This window comes from Macaca thibetana, chromosome 17, assembly GCF_024542745.1.
Source record: "Macaca thibetana thibetana isolate TM-01 chromosome 17, ASM2454274v1, whole genome shotgun sequence".
NCBI classification, from domain to species: Eukaryota; Metazoa; Chordata; class Mammalia; order Primates; family Cercopithecidae; genus Macaca; species Macaca thibetana.
The window spans coordinates 10159301-10181245 of NC_065594.1; the positions used below are offsets into that span (position 1 = coordinate 10159301).

General features: G+C 46.0%; 1 protein-coding gene across 7 annotated transcripts in view; it reads right to left on the reverse strand.

Annotated features, from left to right (window-relative positions):
• Positions 1-21945, reverse strand: part of HMGB1 (high mobility group box 1) — a 979364-nt gene that overhangs the window by 556713 nt on the left and 400706 nt on the right. The window contains exon 1 of one of the 7 annotated variants that reach the window (XM_050766934.1): positions 8649-8658. The exons of 5 other annotated variants lie outside the window; for them this stretch is intronic. The gene's annotated coding sequence lies outside the window, so the exon portion shown is untranslated. Of the gene's footprint in view, positions 1-8247; positions 8258-8648; positions 8659-21945 lie in introns of those variants that run through there. One more of the 7 variants, XM_050766930.1, reaches the window with a different exon arrangement.

The window sequence follows — 21945 nt, forward strand, 5'->3', positions numbered from 1 at the left end:
AGCTGCTGCTCTGTGTGGAGGGCGAAGAATCGTGGCTGGCCCTGAGGGTTCCAGGGGTGGGGCGGGGCAGAGCTGCTTACTAACCGATTAGAACGTTCCAGTAACAACACTCGAATGGCTGCTGGAAAACACAGTGAAACCCTTGCCTATGGAAACCTTTTAATAAAAGAATAAAAATAAAATAGGCTTGGAGATACAACTTGCCAGAGGGAAACCAACCAGTAGAGCTGCCTTTCCCGTAAGTCCCTGTTGCAGCCCAGCCAAACCTCTGGCTGCCTGTTTTATTAGAGTCAGGCCAAAGGCCCATCAGGTGCCTCCAGTTTACCTGACTTGGTTTAAATCAGTCAGTTGAACTGGGGCTGAGTGGTCATCTGGTCTACCCACTAGCCTCTACAGCCACTAACTTCAGGATATCATCTCTAACAAAGTCCTCAATCCAAGACTGAATTGAATGCTAGGAGTAGGGAAAAGGGAAGGCACAGTAGGGTCATGGCTGAAAGCTAAGCATACATTTGTATCTACTTAGGGAATTTTTAAATCAACTAGAAAAATCAAGATAAAACACATGTGAAATGATTTTAAAGTGCACATTTAAAAAAAGGGACATAAAACACAACCAGTATTGCTGCTTTCTACTCTGATACTGCTCTTAGCCCCCTAAGGTCAGCCACCCATCTCTTCGGGTCGGTGTGTGAAGTGACACAGTAGGAAGATGGGCACAGAGAGAGCCCCTGGTCCAAGCCGGCCGTCATTCAGCTGAGAAGACGGCATTCCTGGAGGCTGCACGCACACCATGCCGCCGCACCCTCTCCAGCTGATCTGTGGCCAAGCTGCCTCACAGGCAATACTGAGCATGTTTTATATAAGGGTTTCAAAGCTGCTGCCGCTGCTGCCACTGCTGCAGTGGCTGTAACCTGGCCTTCAATGTCTCTGTCTAGACAGATGCATGATTGAATAAAGGATTCATCCAAGCCCTATGTCACCCTGGCCATCTGGAAAGTCGCCAACCACTCATTTAGCAAATTGCTATGTTTAAATGCAGCTGCTGTGTCTCAATGTTTATGCTACCAAGACAGATCGCATGATTCCTCTTCTTTCATTTATCTACACCGCTCCTCTTAATCTGCCTAGGAACTTAAAAGGCTGTTAATGCATGACAAGGCACTTGACCCATGTGATTTCCAAGCCAAGGGGGAGCATCCGTCTTGCACTGGGTCGTGCTTTCCTCAAAAGCAAGGGCACCTTGCCTGTACTCCCGTCTTAATGAAGGCTGCCTTTATTAAGAATCCCATTAAGCTCCACAGTGCCCAGCCATCCGACACTGTAAATATGACCCTTTAGAAATGCATCCAGGGGCCCTGTGCAGGCAGCTGGCCTGGTAGCAAGCACTAGCCCTGGCAGTCGGGAGGGAACCTCAGACCTCAGCTGTCTATAGAAGGGAGGGCATTGTTTGATGGGCTGATGCTTCTCTCCTTTTGGAAAGATGAATTACAATCTTTGGCAGATAATGTCAACAAAACCCCTGAGATGATTTAAATAAGAGTTGGAAGCAAAATGATTTCAGAATAGCAATGAGCTCTTGGGCGTTTTACCTTGGTTTTCTTATTTTTAAGGAGGAAAAGGAAGGAGACAGCCAAGATTAGGCAGTTTGTCACCTGGATATCACTGGTCACTTTGGCGTGGTGCTGACTATTATCTGTTATTTATCAGATTAAATAATTTTGGTGACCACTGCTTACATAAATTGCCTACCTCTTTTGGGGGTCACAATATTATTAAGTCTGGAAGTCAGAAGTCAAAATCAGTGAGTGTTTATCAAATGAATATCGTGTTCTCAGTCCTTAGCTAGGCCCATTGGAAAAGCAACAAAACAGCACAATAAATGATCTGTGCCATTAAATCCTATTGGGAGACAAAAAGAAACAAATACAAGAGAATCTAGCACAGTGAGGAGTGAGGCTGTGGTCTTCAGAACCAAATCCCAGACGCAATTCTGAGGTGTTCACCTTGTGAGCCTCAGTTTCCTCACTGGCGAGAAGAGGTGGACATATCTCTCTCCAAGTTATTTTCAGGAGTGATTGAAACAGTCTTTACAACGGTAAGAACCCAGCGGATTCTATTAGCGGTAGTCAGAGGGTGTGGGATCTTGACTGTAAACGCTAGAGGAATTCAGAAGAAATAAAGAACATTTTGGACTGAGTGAGCAAGACCATCTTTGTGGGTCAGCTTGATCCTGAAGGAAACAAACTCTGGGGAGGGAAAGTGCATCTGAAAAATGGAACAACTTGAGCAAGACACAGAGACAGCAGGCAGGAAAGAGGTGGGGTCACTGGGTGGACTAAAGGAAAGAGCTCTCGGCCGGGCGCGGTGGCTCAAGCCTGTAATCCCAGCACTTTGGGAGGCCGAGACGGGCGGATCACGAGGTCAGGAGATCGAGACCATCCTGGCTAACACGGTGAAACCCCGTCTCTACTAAAAATTACAAAAAAAAACTAGCTGGGCGAGGTGGCGGGTGCCTGTAGTCCCGGCTACTCGGGAGGCTGAGGCAAGAGAATGGCGTGAACCCGGGAGGCGGAGCTTGCAGTGAGCCGAGATCCGGCCACTGCACTCCAGCCTGGGTGACAGAGCGAGACTCCGTCTCAAAAAAAAAAAAAAAAAAAAAAAAGGAAAGAGCTCTCATTTTCGTGTGTGGGGGTGGAAATGTTGAACGAATGACAGGCCCCATGGATGGAAGGCTTTGAAAGTCAAGCTGAAGGGCCCTGATCTAATCTAACTGATAACAGGGCTCCATTGTGATTTGGTTAGCAGGAAAGCTGCAGAGTGATAGCCATGGTATCAGTGAACAGGGTGGTTCCCTGGAGAAATGCGGGCTGGGAGATGGGTTCAAAAGCTTCATACTATTCCAGGCTGACGGATGAGGGGTCAGTGGAGTGGCCGTGGGGTGGATGGAACTGAATAAAGCTGGCATTTCCTTCCATGTTCAACAGACCTGGTGACTCCATAAACACTGGGTAGGGGACAGAAGGAAAAGGAAAGAGAAAATGGTTTTACAGAGCACCTTTTCCATGCCAGACACTAGGCTAGATACATTCCAATCATTCTTATCGAGCTCCAAGCGTAGGATCCCAATCCCAGCATACCAAGAGAATGGAAGGCGCTGCAAGCAAATGGAGCTGCTCAGCTTCCCGGCTGGCCAAGCTAAGGCCCAAGGTTTGATGCTGAGTATGTTGAGAGTGAGGTGGCTTTAGAACAGCCAAGTTCCGGCAAGTGCAAGCATCCTGTTGGAAGCCACAAATCCCGGTTTGGGATTCAGGGAGAGATGTAGTCACGAATATCATTGGCTTAGGGAAGACAGCTCAGCAGTAAGACTCGAAGAGCACTGGAGGGAGGAAGTGTTGGGGTAACAGAGAGGAAAGGAGCCAGCAGAAGCCAAGGGAGAAGGGATGTCTGGAGGGAAGAGGTGATTAGCAGCTGAACATTCAGGGAACTTGAGGAAGAAGAGAGACTGAGAAAACCCATGTGATTTATTTATTAGAAATGGAACCAGTGGTGAGAAAAATGTCAGTGGAGGATCAGGGAGAGAAGCCAGATTGCCGGGCTCTAATGAGGGAGTGTGAAGTGAGAAAATGACACGTTAGCTAAGGAAGAGAGACATGGAGGGAAGGGAACAGTATATGGTGACTTTTTGAAATTAAATGAACTTCTAAATGGTGCTATAATGGCATGAAAAAGTGACAGAACCCAATGATGCTGATGCAATTCCCATTAATAGTTATGCACTGGAAAAATCTTACATAAGACACTTGACACAGAATTTTTGGTATATGTCATACTGAGGTTAAAAAAAATAAAAACCCAGCAGGCTGAGATTTTATTTGTACCCAGACTGAGATAGTTTGGTGGGAAAATGACATGACCTACTGTGAATTCAACTAACACCATAGCTTGTTCCAGCACTGATGGACCTGAGCTCAAAGACCACACGATGTTTAGCAAGCCCAGCTCTGCTACTCATGACTTCTGTTCCCTTGGGCACATCATTCAACCTCTTTCTGCCTCAGTCTCCTCACCTGTAAAATGGAAATAATAAAATTGCCGACTCCATAGGATTATTGTGAGGATTTAAGGAAATAACACATGCAAAGCATTTAGCTAGTTCAGAGCCAGTGCCTGGCACTTATTCAGGGATATAGTCTCCAGTCACATTGATACCAAAAAAATACTAAGCTAGCTCCTACCAACAAATTAGCAGAATTTATTTCACACAGGAGACAGCAAGTTTTGCAAGTATACACACCTTGATATTATACTAGTGTTTCCCTCCATATCAAATGCTGTTCCAAGTGCAGATTGCTGCAAGAAACGTGCCGGAGTGACCAAGATCCTCCAAGAGCACAGCCGCATGCATCAGGGACCTCCCCGGGGCCCTGGGTCCTGGCATTTGGACAGTGCAATCTGGCCAAGCTCACGTCCACTCAAGGTTATGGCAGCTCCAGTGTCTCTTGAATGTGAAAGCCCATCTGTTTGGGGAGAAACAGAGAAGCCTGGAAAACTTTCCACTTCCTTTTACACAGAAAAATATTGCTTGTTGTTTCTACTGAGAGAGGACAAGATTTTAGTGTGTGGGAAGTAAATGGAATATGTTGTGTTTTTACTTCTGCAAGAAATTTATTTTTCTTTTCTTTTTTAAATTGTGTTGCAGGGATGTGTGACCGTTCTGCTTCTGGCACCTGTAAGTGAACTATCAAGGTAAATATTGAAGTTTAAATGTAGTTTCGAAAGAAGAGGAATAGCACTTTTTTAAAGCAAGGACATAATCATCTTTATGTAACTGTTGCCATGGGGTAAAGGAATAAACTAGCAAAGGTTCTCAAGATGGTTTAGAATTGGGATTTGCTTTTTCTTCACCTTTCTAATTTTCTCAGATTGTAACATCACATTCGCTCCCCTTGGTGTGTCCATCTCCCAGCTTCACTCTGCTATTCTTCTGTCATGGTGCAATACCATTGTGGACCTCCAGAGTTGGTGCATTGAGTACAACAGAGCATTCTACCCGGTTCAGGGGATAGAGGAATGAAACCTAAACTAGTCATAGCAAATGTCAGGATGAACATTTCAGCTAAACAGAAAGTGTTGAGAGAATCGGATATACCATATTAGTATTAATCAGTCTGTATTAGGGCAGGCAAGCTGCTATAACAAATAACTCCCAAGTTCAGTGACTTCTCACAGTAGAAATTTACTTTCTGCTCATATAACAGCTCCTTGCATGTGTTTGGTGGGTGATTCGGGGACCCAGGCTCCCCGCTAGGGCTTTGGGTCCTCTGCAGCGGGCAGCATTCTGGGGAAGAGACGGAGTGGGTGGTCCTGCAGGGTGATTTTACGTGCTATGCCTGCAGTGCTGTGCGTCACTTCTGCTCATACTCCAGAAGTCAGTCACATGGCCACCCTAATTGCCACAGAAGCTGGGGAAGCTGAACAGCACAGAAAGGGAGATGGGTTCAGTGAACAATTTACCAGTCTTTGCCACATACCCTAAAAAATAAAATATCAAGGAAACAACACACTGTATGTCCCCTGGGAATTTTTGCTTATGGTGTGAAAGCCGCTTTGTCATCAGAGAATTCTCGTATTCTCTTTTCCTGCTGCCTCTCCCTTTTGTTTTCTTTCTTTCCCTTTTTTTTTTTTTTTCTTCAGACAGGGTCTAGCTCTGTCACCCAGACTGGAATGTGGAGTGCAGCAGCACCATCATAGCTCACTACAGCCTTGAACTCCTGGGCTCAGCTTCTTGAGTAGCTGGGACTACAGGTACATGACACTGTGCCTGGTTAATTACTCTTTTTTTTCTTTTTGGTAGAGACAGGGTCTCACTATGTTGCACAGACTGGTCTCAAACTCCTGGCCTCAAACAATCCTCCTGCCTTGGGCTCTCAGAGTGCTGTGATTACAGGCACGAGCCACTGCACCCGGCCCCTACCTTCTTTCCGCTCCTGTCTGCCTCAGCCCAGCCTGCTGAAGCCGCCTCCTCGTGGGCCCTGGAGTGGGCTGTCTTCAGAACCTGCCTGTGCTTACCTTCCTCAGCATCTTGCCTTACAAACTGTGCAACGAGAATGTGTCCTTCCCTCCATGCCAGCTTTTCAAATTCCTCTCCCATCTTTGGTGCTCAGATCGAATCCCCTTGCTTTTGAAAAGCCTCCCGGATCACAGGACACAGTCTCCTTCTGTAATGCTCCTTCTCGGCACCTCCCAAGGCCTTTCTCAGTCACCCCCTCATGGTCAGGTTTTGTAGATGTGTCTCATCTTTCCAACAGATCTTACACTGCTGGAGAGAAGAGCACCTCGTATCTTGGAGACACTCAGCGCTTCGTTGCTGAGGGCAATGGGAGAGAGTGAGAGGACGTGCCTGGGAGCCCGAAGCTCCGCTTCCTGCCCAAAGGCTCCCCACAGCTTGGCTGTCACCACTCCTCACCTCTGCCTCCACGTCCTCCCTCATAATCCGAAGACACTAGTTCCTGCACCACGTTTCCTCCCAGAGAGCCTTGAGATGCGAATGAGGTAATTCAGGTGTATCCAGAAGGAGAAGTGCCCCAGCTCACTCACCAGGAGGAGATGCGCAGGATGTCCTGAGGACAGGACTCAGGAGGCAAACCAGCACCTGCAGGGCGGAGCTGGGGGAGCAAAACCCTGCAGGAGCAAGCGGTAAAGAAGTGGCTCCCTGTGTGCTTCTTGGAAACTAGAGGCGGTTTTCCTGAAATGAATAGGAAACGGTAAGAAATAAACACCCTTGGCTTTTGGCTTTGAAGTTAGCAAAATGATACCCTTTTCAAACAAAAAGGCAAGACTGGCTAAAATCACTTTGTGATGGCAATTCAAGGGCGGCTTAAAATAGCATCTCGCTGCCCTCAAGGCAAGTACAGCTGTACTGCTCAGGATCACGAGAAGCTCACTTGCTGGCCTCCTCACCAGCAGCTGCTTTTGCTTGGGACTCTGTGTGCACCCCTGGAATGAGTTAGCTGAGAGAAAATCCCAAGGGCCTTGGAGACCCCCTGAATAGAGGGGCCCGGGAGCACCCCATGCAGATAAGGCTGGTCTGGGATGCAGGACTGTGGCCTCCTTCAGTTTCAGCTTCCCTGGGAGCAATGCAAGCTGCCTCCTGGAGATGCTGAAAGGATCTAATGGTTCATACCAAGCGCCAACGCTGTACATCAAATATAAGTACCGATTAACCCACGATGGTCTGTGGATGCGGAGACCCGGGATTCTTCTAAATGGAACAATCATTGGTTTATTTTAAGTTTCTGGGTAAAATTTAAAGTGCGATCTTTGAAACGTCTCATTTCCCTTCAAGGGAGGGAATGCGTCCCTTTGGAGAACAGCGGATTGAAATTCAAGTGCCTCTTGCTCTTTTACATCATCTGGAAGATGTCAGGAAAGGGCGTGACGCACTCCCTCCTCAGCCCCAACACATTTGTTCTGGAGGTGACAGGTGCATGGTTTACAGGCTGGGACACCCACGGGGATGTTTGCAGGTGCCCTGGGAATCGGCGTGAGAGCCACATAGCAAGTGACTGTACAGGCTGGGATCAGGAGTGACTCACCTCTGATTTCATCTCGGGAGGGAGCTGACACTCTTGCCAAGCTGTTGGCCAGTGGCCACTGATTTCAGCAGAGGCATCAGCAGGTCGTCTGCGGTGGCTGTGGGCCTTGGCCAGGAATGGGAGGGCCAGACACACGCTAGGACAGTGAAGCGCCAAGGCCAGGTTTGCCCCTGGTGGAATTATCATAGGCTTCTTGCTTTCATGGAGCTAAGTTCACAGACACAGCTACCCACAGGCAGAGCACACAGAAAAGCCACAGAAGTCACTCCCCAGGTACACAGACCACCTTCACAGGCACTTGTCCACAGGGCAGACCCACAGATAGCCAGAAACACCCCACAAAAATCCCCAAACCCAAATGCATAGACCCTCACAGATGCCCTACAGGCATCCCATGAATACCTGTACACTCACTTTATAGGAACTCTATACTCACTCCAGAGACACCCTACAGATACCCCACAATCTCCCTACCAACACAACTCACAAACCACACGCACCACCACATAGACACCCACAAGATCCCCACTGACACCCACACAGACACCTTCACAGGTACCCCCAAACATACCCCAAAACATCTCAAAGTACACCCAACACCCTGGCAGACAGCCCAACACATACTCCACAGATCCCTTTGCATCACTCACCCCAGCTCGTCTCCTCACATCACCCCACAAAACCCACCACAGAACAGATACCCCCTCCAAAGCAACCCACACACCTCCACCATACCCCACATACCCTCACAGTTCCAGGTACACAAACATGCACCTGTACACAAACTCAGACCCCATGTGCGCACATGGAGTCAACTATACAGATCCCCTGCGCGCATACACACACAGCCAACCAAATAGATCCACTGTGCACATGCACACACACATCAGCCACACAGATCTGTGCACACACACACAGTCACCCACACAAATCCCTGTGCACACACACGCACAGACCCCCTATGTGCACATGCACAATCATCCACGCCAACCCACTGTGCACACATGCACATAGTCACCCACACAGAACCCCTGTGCACACACTCACAGACCCCCTACGCACATACACAATCACCCCCCCACACACACACACACAGAACCCCCTGTGCACACACTCACAGACCCCCTACACACATACACAATCACCCCCACACACACACACACACAGAACCCCTGTGCACACACAGTCACCCACACAGACCCCCTGTGCACACACACAGTCACCCACACAGGTTCCTTGTGCACACACACACAGTCACCCACACAGACCCACTGTGCACATGCACACACCCCCGTATACACACACACAGTCACCTAGACAGACCCCCTGTGCACACACACACAGTCACCCACACAGATCCCCTGTGCATACACACACACAGACCCCCATGCACACACACACAATCATCCACATAGACACTCTGTGCACACACATGCAGTCACCCATACAGATCCCTTGTGCACACACACACAGTCACCCACACAGACCCACTGTGCACACACACATAGTCACCCACACAGATCCCCTGTGCACACACACACACAGACCCCCATGCACACACACACAGTCACCCACACAGGTTCCTTGTGCACACACACAGTCACCCACACAGATCCCCTGGGCACACACACACACAGACCCCTTGTACACACACACACAGACTCCCTGTGCACACACACACGCACAGTCACCCACACAGATCCCCTGTGCACACACACACTTGCCCACACAGATTTCCTGTGCACATAGTCACCCACATAGACTCCCTGTGCACACACACACTCATGTACACACACAGTCACCCACACAGACCCCCTGTGCGTGCACACACACACAGACCCCCTGTGCACACATACACACAGAACCCCTGTGCACACACAGTCACCCACACAGACCCACTATGTGTGCACACACACATAGTCACCCACACAGACCCCTATGCACACACAGGCATTGACACTAGCCTGGCATACCAGTAGCCTCCACCCCTCACCTGGGAATTTCCTACCACCACCCACTCAGACATGCTCCTCTACAGAAACCCTCCTCGTACAGAGGTTTTAATGGAGACCCCACCAAAGCCCTTTCCTCTAAGACGCAGACCCGACACTCACTGGCCTGACAAACCCGGATGAAGACGCAGACACACAGACATCCTGCTCCATTCTACAATTCATCGTTTGAGGCAATCTTCTAGCTATAATCTGGAAAATCAAGACAAGCCATTTATTGCAAACAACTGGGATTGTGGTGCAATACTCTGGTCACAGGGTGATGGAACAAAAAGTGCTTAGGTAGGATCCGGTGATGCATCTCTCAGTGGCTCTCGCTGGTCCATAAGTCCGCGGGGGAACTGGGCGTCTCCTTGCTACGATTTTGAAGGAAGAGGAGTGCAGCTCAAAGACTGAAGCGCGATTTCTGGAGAATGTCAGGTCCATTTGTCCCCCAACGGCCTTGTCACAGAACAATCTGCCGTGACCCCTGGAAGGCGGGGGTCCTCGTCCTGCGCTCAGAGACAGCTGGCCTTCTGATGATGGAGCAGAGCTGGGGCCCCTGCCTAGCTCTGCAGCTGGTTTTCCTTACAATCCAAAAGTTTCAAAACAAAAAAGACGTAATGCCTCCAAAAAATTCCTCAAGATTTTCTTAGAAAATAGGTGCTTCCAAAGCGGGCTATAGTATGGTGGGTGTTAGAAGGAGGAGGGGACAGACGTGGGAGATCAAAAAGAGAACCAGGAGGACGCAGAAAGGGATTAGAATGCAGGAAATAGCTCCGGCCAGCTGGTGGCCATCTGGGAGCCACGCAGAACGGGAAAAACCAAGTTGCTGAGTTTCTAGCAAGTGGGTACAGTTTGTCATGAGAGAAGGTTACTGCTTGGAGAAACTACAGAGAAACCAGATTCTTGCCAGCTATTTTCTGTAAAAAAAAAAAAAATCTAGTGGTTTCCCTAAGAATCGGATTGCTGTGAATTTGCTTCTGTCTGAGGTAAACTAGCTAAGGACATCATCATTTTAGGAAATGTTAGATAGCATCTGAGGGTGTTGAGGGATAAGACTCTCCGGATGTCAGTGTGAAAACAGACAGTGGGTAAAGACACGCGGTTTTTACCTTATACAGTGATTTTGTAAAGTCTCAAACAGGACCAGAAGGAAGGCCAATGACTGTAAGATAAGAAGTAAATTAATGTGGTTGGTTATTTTTGTTTTGGTAGATATTGAAGGCATATTATATGCGTTTGGCGGTGGCTGTCCAGGAAGAAAAGAAATAAATTGTAAAGTCAACATGCGCACTGTAATATATAAAGACATTCTGCGTCCACTCAGTTGTCCTGCGGAGAACCAAAGGACAGCGTGTGTGAAACAAACCTCATAATGTCTTTGCCATCCACCAAATAGCATCTCTTCTCTCTCCCCCAACTCTGTGAATGGCTCCACCACTGCCCTGTGGTCCATGCCAGCTAGGTCATCCTAGCTGCTTATATCCCATATGCAGAGACAGTCGTGTGCTGCTAATCACGGAGATATGTTCTGAGAAATGCATCTTTAGGCAATTTCATCATTGTGCAAACATCATACAGCATACTCACATGAACCTAGATTGCATACGTATTTTTATTTATGTATATTTTTTATGGGAAACCAAGTGTCCCAGCACCATTGCTGAATATCAGTCATTTCCCCTACTTCATCTGCGATGCCATTATCAAATGCCATTTTTCACGTTTCTATATATGCTGCAAAATCTATGAGACCACTGTGGTACATGCTGTCCATCACCGACTGAAGCATCATTATGAGGCACAAGCCTGTACTTAGCCACCGAGTCCTGACAATTCTATCTCTTTAATAGCTCTAGCCCATGCCCTCCCCACCCTCCCCTCCCTCCTCACGGCAACTGCTTCATTCAATCTGTCAGCATCATCACAGCAACAAACTTCTAAATGGTCTCACCAGGCCCAACTTCAAATCCTTGCACATCACTCTTCATATTTTCACTGGGTGGTTTTTGTAAAAAGAGAAAACGAATCCAATCTCATGTTCATTCAGCAAACATTGATTGAGCGTCTGCATGTGTGAGGTTTTGTCCTAGGTGCTCGGGTGTCAGTGAACAAAACAGAGACCTCAACCTTCAGACTAGTGGAAGGAGAAAGACAATAAACATAAAGATATCATAATAATTTTGAAGGTGGTAAGTGCTGGGAAAAAATAAAGCAGGGTAAGGGATCAAGAATTCCTGGTGTGCACACATGTGTGTGGAGTTTTCGATAGGGCAGCCAGGGTAGGCCTCTGAGAAGTTGACATATGACCAAAGGAGGTGAGGGACTGAGCCACCTGAGGATGTGTGGGAAGGGCACTCCTTGCAGACAGAAGAGTCACGCCCTAAGGTGAGAACACACGTGAGGGCTTCAAGGAATAGCACATGGACTGGGGTGGCTGGGGCAGGATAGGTGTGGGTTGAGAGTGGAGGGAATGAGATCAGGGAGCTGTGAAGGGGTCAGGTGATATTGGACCTTATGGCGGGCGGTGCCATTGCAGAGTTTTAAGCTGTATACAACTTGCTGTGACTTCTCTATTGGATGATGGCTCTAATGATGCTGCTCTCTCAGACCAGAGGGTAGCAGAGAAGATTGTGAGAGGTGCTGATGTCTCTCTCCCACTCAAAAACCTAAACTCTTCAGTGTGACCCACAAAACCTTTCAGGACTGAGGCTCTGCTTACTTTTCCTGGTTCATCTGTGATGATGCCTTCACATCCCCGTGGCCCCCATGTTCTGGAGCAGGTGGGCATCAAACAAGCATCCCCTTCCCTTATGGCCCCATGGTTTTGCACTGGTTCCCTCCTTTGCCTGACTGCAGTGCCCTTCTGGGCCTCCACTGAGCATCTTCTCCTCAGGGAGGTCTTCTCCTCTCTATACAATGCAGTCTGTATGAAGTCTTGTACATACCTCAGTGACTGAGATTTTATCCCTGAATCAGAACGTTCTGTTCACAACCTGGCTCTCTCACTAGAGTGGGCACTACTATTAATAGAACCTAGAAACTAGAGCTTTTATTTCTGAATCCCTAGTAGACCTTGGACAGTTGGGTGGATGATGGATGGATGAAGGATGGATAGATGAATAGATGGAGGATGAATGGAGGATAGATGAATAATGGTTAGAGGATGCATGGATAGTGGGTGAATAGATGGATGGATGGATGGATGGATGAATCAATGGGGGATGGATGGAGAATAAATGCAAGATAGATAGAGGATGGGTGGGTGGCAGGTCGATGGATGCTGAGTCTTTCATTAGATATTGAATTCAAGGGGTTTTATTTTTAGTTTATAATTAGTTAAGCATTATAAAATGCTCGGAAATGAATTATAAGACATTAACTTCTTCATTACTAGAGAGATGGCTGAAGGAGTATGTGCAGGTAACTACTTGTGAGCATACGTACTCATCAACTGCACATGATGACTGTGTTGCTGGAAAGTCGAATATAAAAGGACTTTTGATAAACAGCATCTTATTTGCCCATTGGCTAAATACTATTTGAGATATGCTTTATTTTTTTTGACATGCTATTCAGTTAGCAGGAGGTCACGGTATAACTTCAAATTCCCCAGTACTTACCTTCCCTACCAACTTTTGTCAGATATACTATTCAGCTGAAAGTGATTGATTTCTGTTTGGCAAAGTACTGAGGAAAATCCTTCCAGAAAAATGGGGAGTGTTTTTGCATTGCATAAGCATCTCCTAGTTTATCTGTTTTTCTACGGTTGTCCTCATATGGCGTAGGCTTTAGGGTTCCCCTTTCCCATTGGGAAAGCATATGATTTCAAAAAGTGCATATAATTTTAATAAAAATCAAAATAAATTTTGAAACAAAAGAAAAATAAAACATAATGTCCAAAAATGTCCAATTTTCAAGAGTTTGAAAATGACTACTAAGCCTTTCCCTCTCAGAGGTGACCATTTCTAGTTCTCTCAGCTGTCCTTCATATGACCTTGTTTCAGGATATCTCACTGTCCTGGCTTTTTCTTCCCAACAGTGGCCTGAGTGCTCCGAACTGGATGCCACACAGCACCTTATAGCCCACCTTGTCCACTGGCATAATATGGCCCATATTCAAGCCACATAGTCCACATCCTTTACTTATAAATTCCTGTTTTGAACCTAAATCCAGAGCTTTCATTGATGTTAAATTTCATGTTATTGACTTTTTTGCATTCTAATCTTATTAAGCTAAACTAATTTTCACTGCTGATATTGGCCTGCAGTAGATTTGCTGTCTCTCTCAGCATTGTGTCATCAGTAAATTTAGCAGTATTTCTATGTATTCATCCAAGTCCTGGATTAGACTGTTGAATAGGGCACAGCTGAGAACAGCCCTGTGGCCTGTCACTACAAACATCCCTCCGGGTGGGATTCCCCTCATATTATTTGCTTCACTTTGAGTAGAGGTGTTTACTCATTTGCTCAAAGGATATAATACAATCACACCTTTAAGGAGAAAATAGAAAAGAAAAGGTACTGATAATAACAGTTTCAGGAATTGTTGTTCCTCTGAAGAGTCACAGCAGGACAATTCACAGTATCTGTCAGTTGCATCTGGGTAAAAAAGAACGAACTGTTTAGAGCTTTGCTCTAAAATGACCAGGCCCTTGTCACCACACACACACACACACACACACACACAATTGCTCAGTGCCTCTGCTAAGATCAAGAGTCCCACATGGCAGAGGCCTTTCACGGCCGTGGTTCTGGGTCTTCCAGATGCCCCTGACTTTGTGGCGTGTGGGAGTGGGCTGTCACAGACCACACCCACGGCTCTGCACCGCCTCTCAGGGCATCCCAGACAGGGGCAAGCACTGGAGGTCCTGGTTGCATTGATGACCTCCTCCATCCTATTTCCTTAGGGATTCATGCTGGTGCTTCGATAAATCTTAGATTATTTTTTGACAAGCTGAAAGATAAAGTTCAACGTGAACAATTGGCTGATGACCCAAATTCACCAGCCCTGCGTCATGGAGAACTGTTGTCTGGATCTGACCAAACCAGTATCACAGTAGATTAAATAAAGTGATAGAAGAAAGACTTTAGGGAGGCGCGGTGGCTCAGGTCTGTTGCCATGGAGCATAAGGAGGCGAAGCCAGGCATTCGAGACCAGCCTGGGCAACATAGGAAGCCTTCATCTATATAACAATAAAAAAGAAGAAAGACTATAAATCTCTCCTGTAGATGCCCTCAAAAGAGAACAGCTTGTATCATAAGTCTCCCGGGAAATCGGCTTCAAGCTTGCTGGAGGTTAAAACACAGATTATGAGTATTGTCTAAATTAAGGAAATATTGGTGGGCAATACAGAAACTATTATCAGAATGAAAAATAAATTACAATCAAGTCCTTATTTTAGAGACTTTGTCCCCATCAATTAATTCACTCACAAGTGACTGAATCCATGTCTCCATGCTGTAATTCCAAGAAGTTTAAAGATTTTTCTGTTTTCTTTCTTGAAATACAAATGCATGCTTCAAATCAGTTACCTTTGATTTCTGATCATCGTCACTAACTTCTTAATCTCATTAAGCCTGTAATCTTGGCTGGCTTTTTTCTTCTGCCCCATTTTCTGTCCCAGAAATCTCTTCCCAGAAATTAACCGTATCTAGAGAAAGGCAACAGAGGTGGTGAATGGTATTACGAAGGACAGCTTAGTGGAAGAGGGCCAGAAAAAAATTTTATTTGAGGGAAATTCAATTGGGAGAAGATTAATTGACCAAAAAAAATGAGTTGAAGGATTCTCAAAGTATCACAAAGGAAGCAGCAGGCTGAGGAGACATACTTATTATTTGCTCTATTGTTGGAGAACAGACAATTCATAAAGTAACGATATCAGACTTTTTAAACTGCTTCTTGAAAATTGCTTTTCAAAAAGAGATGTTTCATTTAACCAGTGCGATTAAATGCTGTGGGGTATTGTTATGGAAGCCAAGTAAATTTACACAATAAAATAAATCTTAAAAGGACAATTCCACAGGTAAAATGGAAGTTGTCAAGTAGTCAGCATTAGTTTCTGAGGCGCCATCCTCTGAAAGCTGAAACAAGACAAAGCATAGCTCCTGAGAGTTCTGAAGCGTGAAGACTGAGATCTACTCAAGCTACTAACTTTCTGGACTATGTGAATGGGTGAGGAGAGGATGCAGGGACTTGTGTGGAATGTTCAAGAAACTCAGCAGTAAAGAACTTCATCGGGCAAAGAGAGGCCTGATGGAAAGGCATCTCCAAGACATGAGGAAGCTTGACAGGAAGTTCATCTGGAAAGACAGTGAGTCCTGACATAGACTCTCCCTCACTCCTACATGAGGCGAGAAAGTCTAGCAAGGGTTACAGCGAAATCAGGAGTGAGTCCTGAGTAATTGTTGATTAGAAACCAAGGGTATCTGACAAAACTACTGTTCACAGAAGATTACCAAGAAATAACTTTGTAGTGGATCAAAATGTACAAATGTAACACTTAAAAAGTAGTCAAAGGTGGCCGGGTGCAGTGGCTCACACCTGTAATCCCAGCACTTTGGGAGGCTGAGGCGGGTGGATCACCTGAGGTCAGGAGTTTGAGACCGGCCTGGCCAACATGGCGAAACCTCATCTCTACTGAAAATACAAAAATTAGCCAGGTGCAATGGTGTGCGCCTGTAATCCCAGCTACTCGGGAGGCTGAGGCAGGAGAATCGCTTGAACTCTGGAGGCAGAGGTTGTGGTGAGCTGAGATAGTGCCACTGCACTCCAGCTTGGGGGCGACAGAGCAAGACTCCATCTCAAAAAAAAAAAAGTAGTCAAAAGTAATGAGCAATTTAAACAAGAGAATGTACTGCCATGATAGCAATTAAAAAGTGCAGAGGAAGAGAACTTTATTATGAAATGCTTAATAAAATGGGAAAACAATTACTAGGGGAATTTCCAATATGGGGACTGCCTTGAAGAAGACAATGCATTTCCATAATTGCTGCTAAACTGTATAAAAACATCTTGCCTACAGGCTTCCATAAGGCAGAGATCACTATTCCAGCTTGTATCTACTGCAATATATTCACTCATCTCGAAGGATCCCTCACAACTCTGAAACAGTCCCACAATTCAATGATTTGTTGAACGATGGAATGTCCATTATAGACTATTGTGTATAGTTAATCCATCCATTATGAATGTTTTAAGCTGCAATCCAGACTGCCTGGGTTTGAATCCTCATCCTGCTACTTGCTAACTTTGGCAAGATACTTACCTTTCTGTGCCTCAGTTTCCTCATCCCTTAAAAGGGAATAATGAATAGCGCTTATCTCATAGAGTTGTGTTTAAGAGTAAACGGATCAAGAGGCCAGGCGTGGTGGCTCATGCCTATAATCCCAGCACTTTGGGAGGCTGATGTGGGCGGAGCACACACTTTAGGTCAAAAGTTTGAGATCAGTCTGGCCAACATGGCGAAACCCTGTCTCTACTAAAAATACAAAAATTAACTGGGTGTGGTGGCAGGCGCCTGTAATCCCACCTACTGGGGAGGCTGAGGCAGGAAAATTGCTTGAACCTGGGAAGTGGAGGTTGCAGTGAGCCAAGATCCTGCCACTGCACTCCAGCTTGGGCCACAGAGCAAGACTCTGTTTCAAAAAAAAAAAAAAAAAAAAAAAATAAATGGATCCATAACTATAAAGGTATAAAGTGCTTGGAACAGTGGTTGACACATAGTAAGAACTTAATAAATGTTTGCTATTATTAAGTAACAGGAAAAAATGACTCATAGAGAATAAAAAGGTTTGCTTCTAACAAACATGTCAGGATATAGGTGGTTGCCCACATGGGTTTAGCTTATTAATGATGCAGTCAAGAGTTCTGAGTCTTCATCCTCTCATTTCACCATCCTTAGCATCTTGACTTTTTGTCCTTCACACTGTGGCCTCATGGTCTCATAATGGCTGCTATAGCTCCAGACATCTCAGTTGTGTTTGGAATCAGGAAGAAGAGGGCCAACCAGGGGAGAGGAAAAACAGAGAGACAGACACACACACACACATATACATACAGAGAGGGGAAAGAAAGAGGGTGTATGTATCACACTAATTTCACATTTTATTAGACAAGAAAAAGTTTTCCCAGAGCTCCTCTGCTGATTTCACTTCATTTCACTGGCCAGAACTGGTTCACATGAGGCCCCTGAGATTAGGAGATCTGTGCCTTGATTTTGTTGGGAAGAAGGCAGAGATTGCCTGTTGGGTGGACATCCACGGCATCTTCCATAGTTCATCATTCCTCATTGCACCAACCGCTTTGTTCCTGCCTTGGCCATGGAAAGGACAGCCTGTCTCAGAGCCCTCATTTCAGTTAATCAATTATTCAAGAACTTTTATGACATGGGACTTCACAGATGCCACCATTTGCCTTCATGCATGTTGACTACAAGCAAGGTCCACTTCTTTGCGGGACTGACTTCAAAAGTGCAATATCATCTTTTGACAGGCTGCTCGAGCCCTTACTGGAACACACCCAGTGTGGAGCCCTCACCCAGTCAGTTTGTTGAGTCCTGCTCGCTGTTGGGGCTCGTGGGACTCTAAAGACAGCACACTTGCCTTCAGGCTGTACACATCTCATGAGAAAATAAGAGCAGCACACATCAAACATGGCAGCTACATGCTCGACTTTTCTGGAGTCCAGAAAAAAGAGAGGTCAAATGGTCTGGCATATGCAGAGAGGCCCTAAGGATGATTACTGAGGCCTCCAAGAATGAGAAGCATCATATGAGTGAAAGCTATGGGGACAGGGGGTGATTCCTGACCTGAAAGAGCCTGAGAAAAGGCTGCTAGTTAGAATGAGAAGGATGTGTGATGGCGAGTCATTCTCATCTTTTGAGATTTTTATGTTTTTCACCTTAGAACTTGGAAGAAGATGCCCAAAATTGAGAACATGCCAAACATTACCATCAACAACGTCGTGACCTCTCCAAATGTAAACTATATCCATTGGAAAGTGCATGGAGACTGGGTTACTCAGGTTAAAAAAAAAAAAAAAAGTAAAAGTAAGTTAGAATTTGTGGTAGGATGAGGTGGCTCATGTCTGTAATCCCAGCACTTTGGGAAGCCAAAGAGGAAGGATCTCTTGAGGATAACATAACAAGACCCCATCTCTACAAAAAAAAGTCTTTAAATTAGCCAGGTGCGGTGGTCAAGATTTGTAGTCTCAGCTATTTGGGAGGCTAAGTAAGGCAGGAGAATCACTTGAGCCCAGGAGTTGGAGGTTACTGGGAGCTATGATCACACTCCTGCACTCCAATCTGAGTGACAGAGTGAAATACTATCTCTAGAAAAAAAAAGAATTTGCCAGCCTGTCCTCTGTCTCTCTCCAGATATATCCCACAAGCAGTCAGTCAAATAAATAAGAAATAGTAAATATTCTTTAATAAGTCACCACTGGTCTAGAGATAACTTCTCAAACCTAGCTGAAAACAAACAAAAAAAAATGGTCTGTGTACACAGAATAGTATAAAGAATGATACACATGTGGTTTTCTGAAGCTAGTGAAATTAATCAGTTTTGAGCTTTCTGCTGTGATTGGCTTGGGAGGGCCTTATCCCAGGTGTCTTTTGAGTCTGAAGACAGCAGATAGGGTTTCCTTCCTCATGCTGGAGTAAGAGGCAACTCAAATGGCCAGAGTGTCTTAGGACCAGTAACGTGATTACCAATGTGAGATTGACTCCCTGAGACTTCTATTGGCTCTGAGAAGCTACATTTGTATTTCTCAAATGCATAAAGAAGCAAGACAGTGTCCATTTATGTCAAGAGAGCCCAGAAACCACGTGCAGAGTGGACACGCCAGCCGAAGGAACGGGAGGGGAGCAGTGTCCCAAGGATTGTTGTGATGAGAGTGGCCGGCAGGGGAGTACGGTCTCATGCCTACACCTCTTAACTCTGTCTAAACACATCAGGCTTCGGCCAGGCTGAGAAGTTTCTTAATTATGAAGCCTTATATAAGAAAAGAGTGGTGGGAAATACAATACAATGAAAGGAAAAACATAGAAAAATCACCAAACATTTGATAAGTGAAAAGGAAAATTAAAGGGGAAGAAAAATTGGGCCAAGAAAATAGCATTTGTCTAAAAGATGAAAGCCAACAAAGCGAACATGAAGAGAAGAAAATTAAGTACCAATCCTACAATAGAACCGAAATGTGACTTAAGACAGCTGCGTACAAAAAGAAAACAATAATCTGAAAAAAGAAGAAAAAAACAAAACAGTCGTCTGAATAAACAAGCATACATAGTAATATGACGTGTTTCTCAAGGATAGCTGGAATGGAGAATAGAGTTCTTTTTTCTTCAACTTTATTGAGGTACAATTTATATCATAACATTCACCCATTTAAGTGTACAGTTTGTAAGTGTAATGAGTTGTGCAAATATTACCCTAATCCAATTTTAGAACATTTCCGTAACCCTGATAAGATTCCCTCCTGCCTGTCCCCACTCCCAACTCCAGGCAACCACGGATCTACTTTTTTCTTTTTTTTCTTTTTCTTTTTCTTTTTCTTTTTTTTTTTTTTTGAGGTGTAGTCTCACTCTGTCACCCAGGCTGGAGTGCAGTGGTGCAATTTCTATTCACTGCAACCTCTGCCTCCCAGGTTCAAGTGATTCTCCTGCCTCAGCCTCCTGAGTAGCTGGGATTACAGGCACCCCCACCACACCCGGCTAGTTTTGGTATTTTTAGTAGAGACAGGGTTTCGCCATGTAGGCCAGGCTGGTCTCGAACTCCTGACCTCAGTTGATCCACCTGCCTCAGCCTCCCAAAGTGCTGGGATTACAGGTGTGAGCCACTGCACCCGGCCCACTGATCTACTTTTTGTCTCTATAGATTTCCCTTTTATGTCCCATTTCATGTGAATGGGATCCTACAATATGTGGCCTTTTTGGCCTGGCTTCTTCCACTCAGCCTGACAGAACTGTGCTTTCTGTTGCTTGTGGATGTTTCATCCCCCTGAATTGACAGCCCCCGACTCCACTGTCCCAGACAGTGCGCCTCCTCTGCCTGGACCTAGTCAGACCCTTGTGCCTCAGAAGGTGGAAGGAACAAGCCCAAGATGCAGAGTCAGTGCCGCCCAAGAGGCCCGGTGTGCATCTCGGGGAGAAAATAAAGCCGGGCGTTGGCCTGGGCAGTGTGGAAAAGGACCTTGGAGAGAGAAGCCATCCAGTAGGAGAGTTCTCAGGTCTGCTGTCCTGTTCTGCCCTTTGCCTCAGCAGTGTGTTCATGACCTTGCTCCCTGAGGGGACTGCATGTGAGCCACCTTGGGGGAGTCCTGTCCGACAGAGAAAAGGAGGCACAGGACAGCTCCAGGGACCTGCACCACTCTGCTCCACAGGTGGCCCTCTGGCCCCTCAGTCCTGTTGTCCTTTAGCTCCAAATTTACTTACCTTTCCTCTTCCTGTTCCTTTTGGTCTCTGGTTTCCAAACTCTGTGAGGGTTAGAACCAAAAGCTACTATATTCCCAGCATCCTCTGAGCCTAGCATTACGCCTGCGAGCTAAGTGACAAGTCCATCATCCTTTGCAGCTAACATGTTGCACTTCTGGCAATAGGATGGCGTTATCCAATTTACATGCTCATATTCTTTTCATTTCTTTAATTTTTGTAGAGATGGGTTCTTGCTATGTTGCCCAGGCTGGTCTCAAACTCCTGGGCTCAAGCAATCCTCCTGCCTCAGCCTCCCAAAGTGCTGGGATTACAGGTGTGAACCACTGGCTCCCAGCCACACCCGTATTCCTAATAAGGACTTCCGCTGGCAAAGGTGGCCGGAGAGGAGAGGAGCTCCTCAAACCTCACAGAATCTGGTCCCACGCAGCTAGGACTGCCCCTGGCCCTTTCTCAGGGTCCTGCCCAAAATCGCTGGTTCCCGAATTCTCGCACATTTGTTCGAGTCCAGCTCTTGATTTTCCAAGACGGGGGTCGAGGGCAGTTTTATTCCTCCTGGTGTGAGATTCAGCATAGCTTCCAATTTAAAAATGATTTCTAGGGAAGGATACATTGTTTTCTCTGTAAAAGCCCTGCAGCTATGCAGGCAACATTCAGAATTTCTCAGAAAAATCTAAAATAGGCAGTAGAAACTTGAGCACGGTCTGTCAGAAAGGATACCCGGGGATTGTCTGTTCTAGTGTTCGCCTCAAGCGAGTGTAACGGGAAGAGACCGTCACCCACTCCACACTCCGCCAGGCCACCTACACGTCTGCCCACACAGACGCGTGCTTTTTTGAAATGTTCCTATCTTTTGAGCAAGTGGTTCCTTTCTTCCTCATGAAATGCATTTTGAAAGAATGCTTTAGACATTGTTACAAA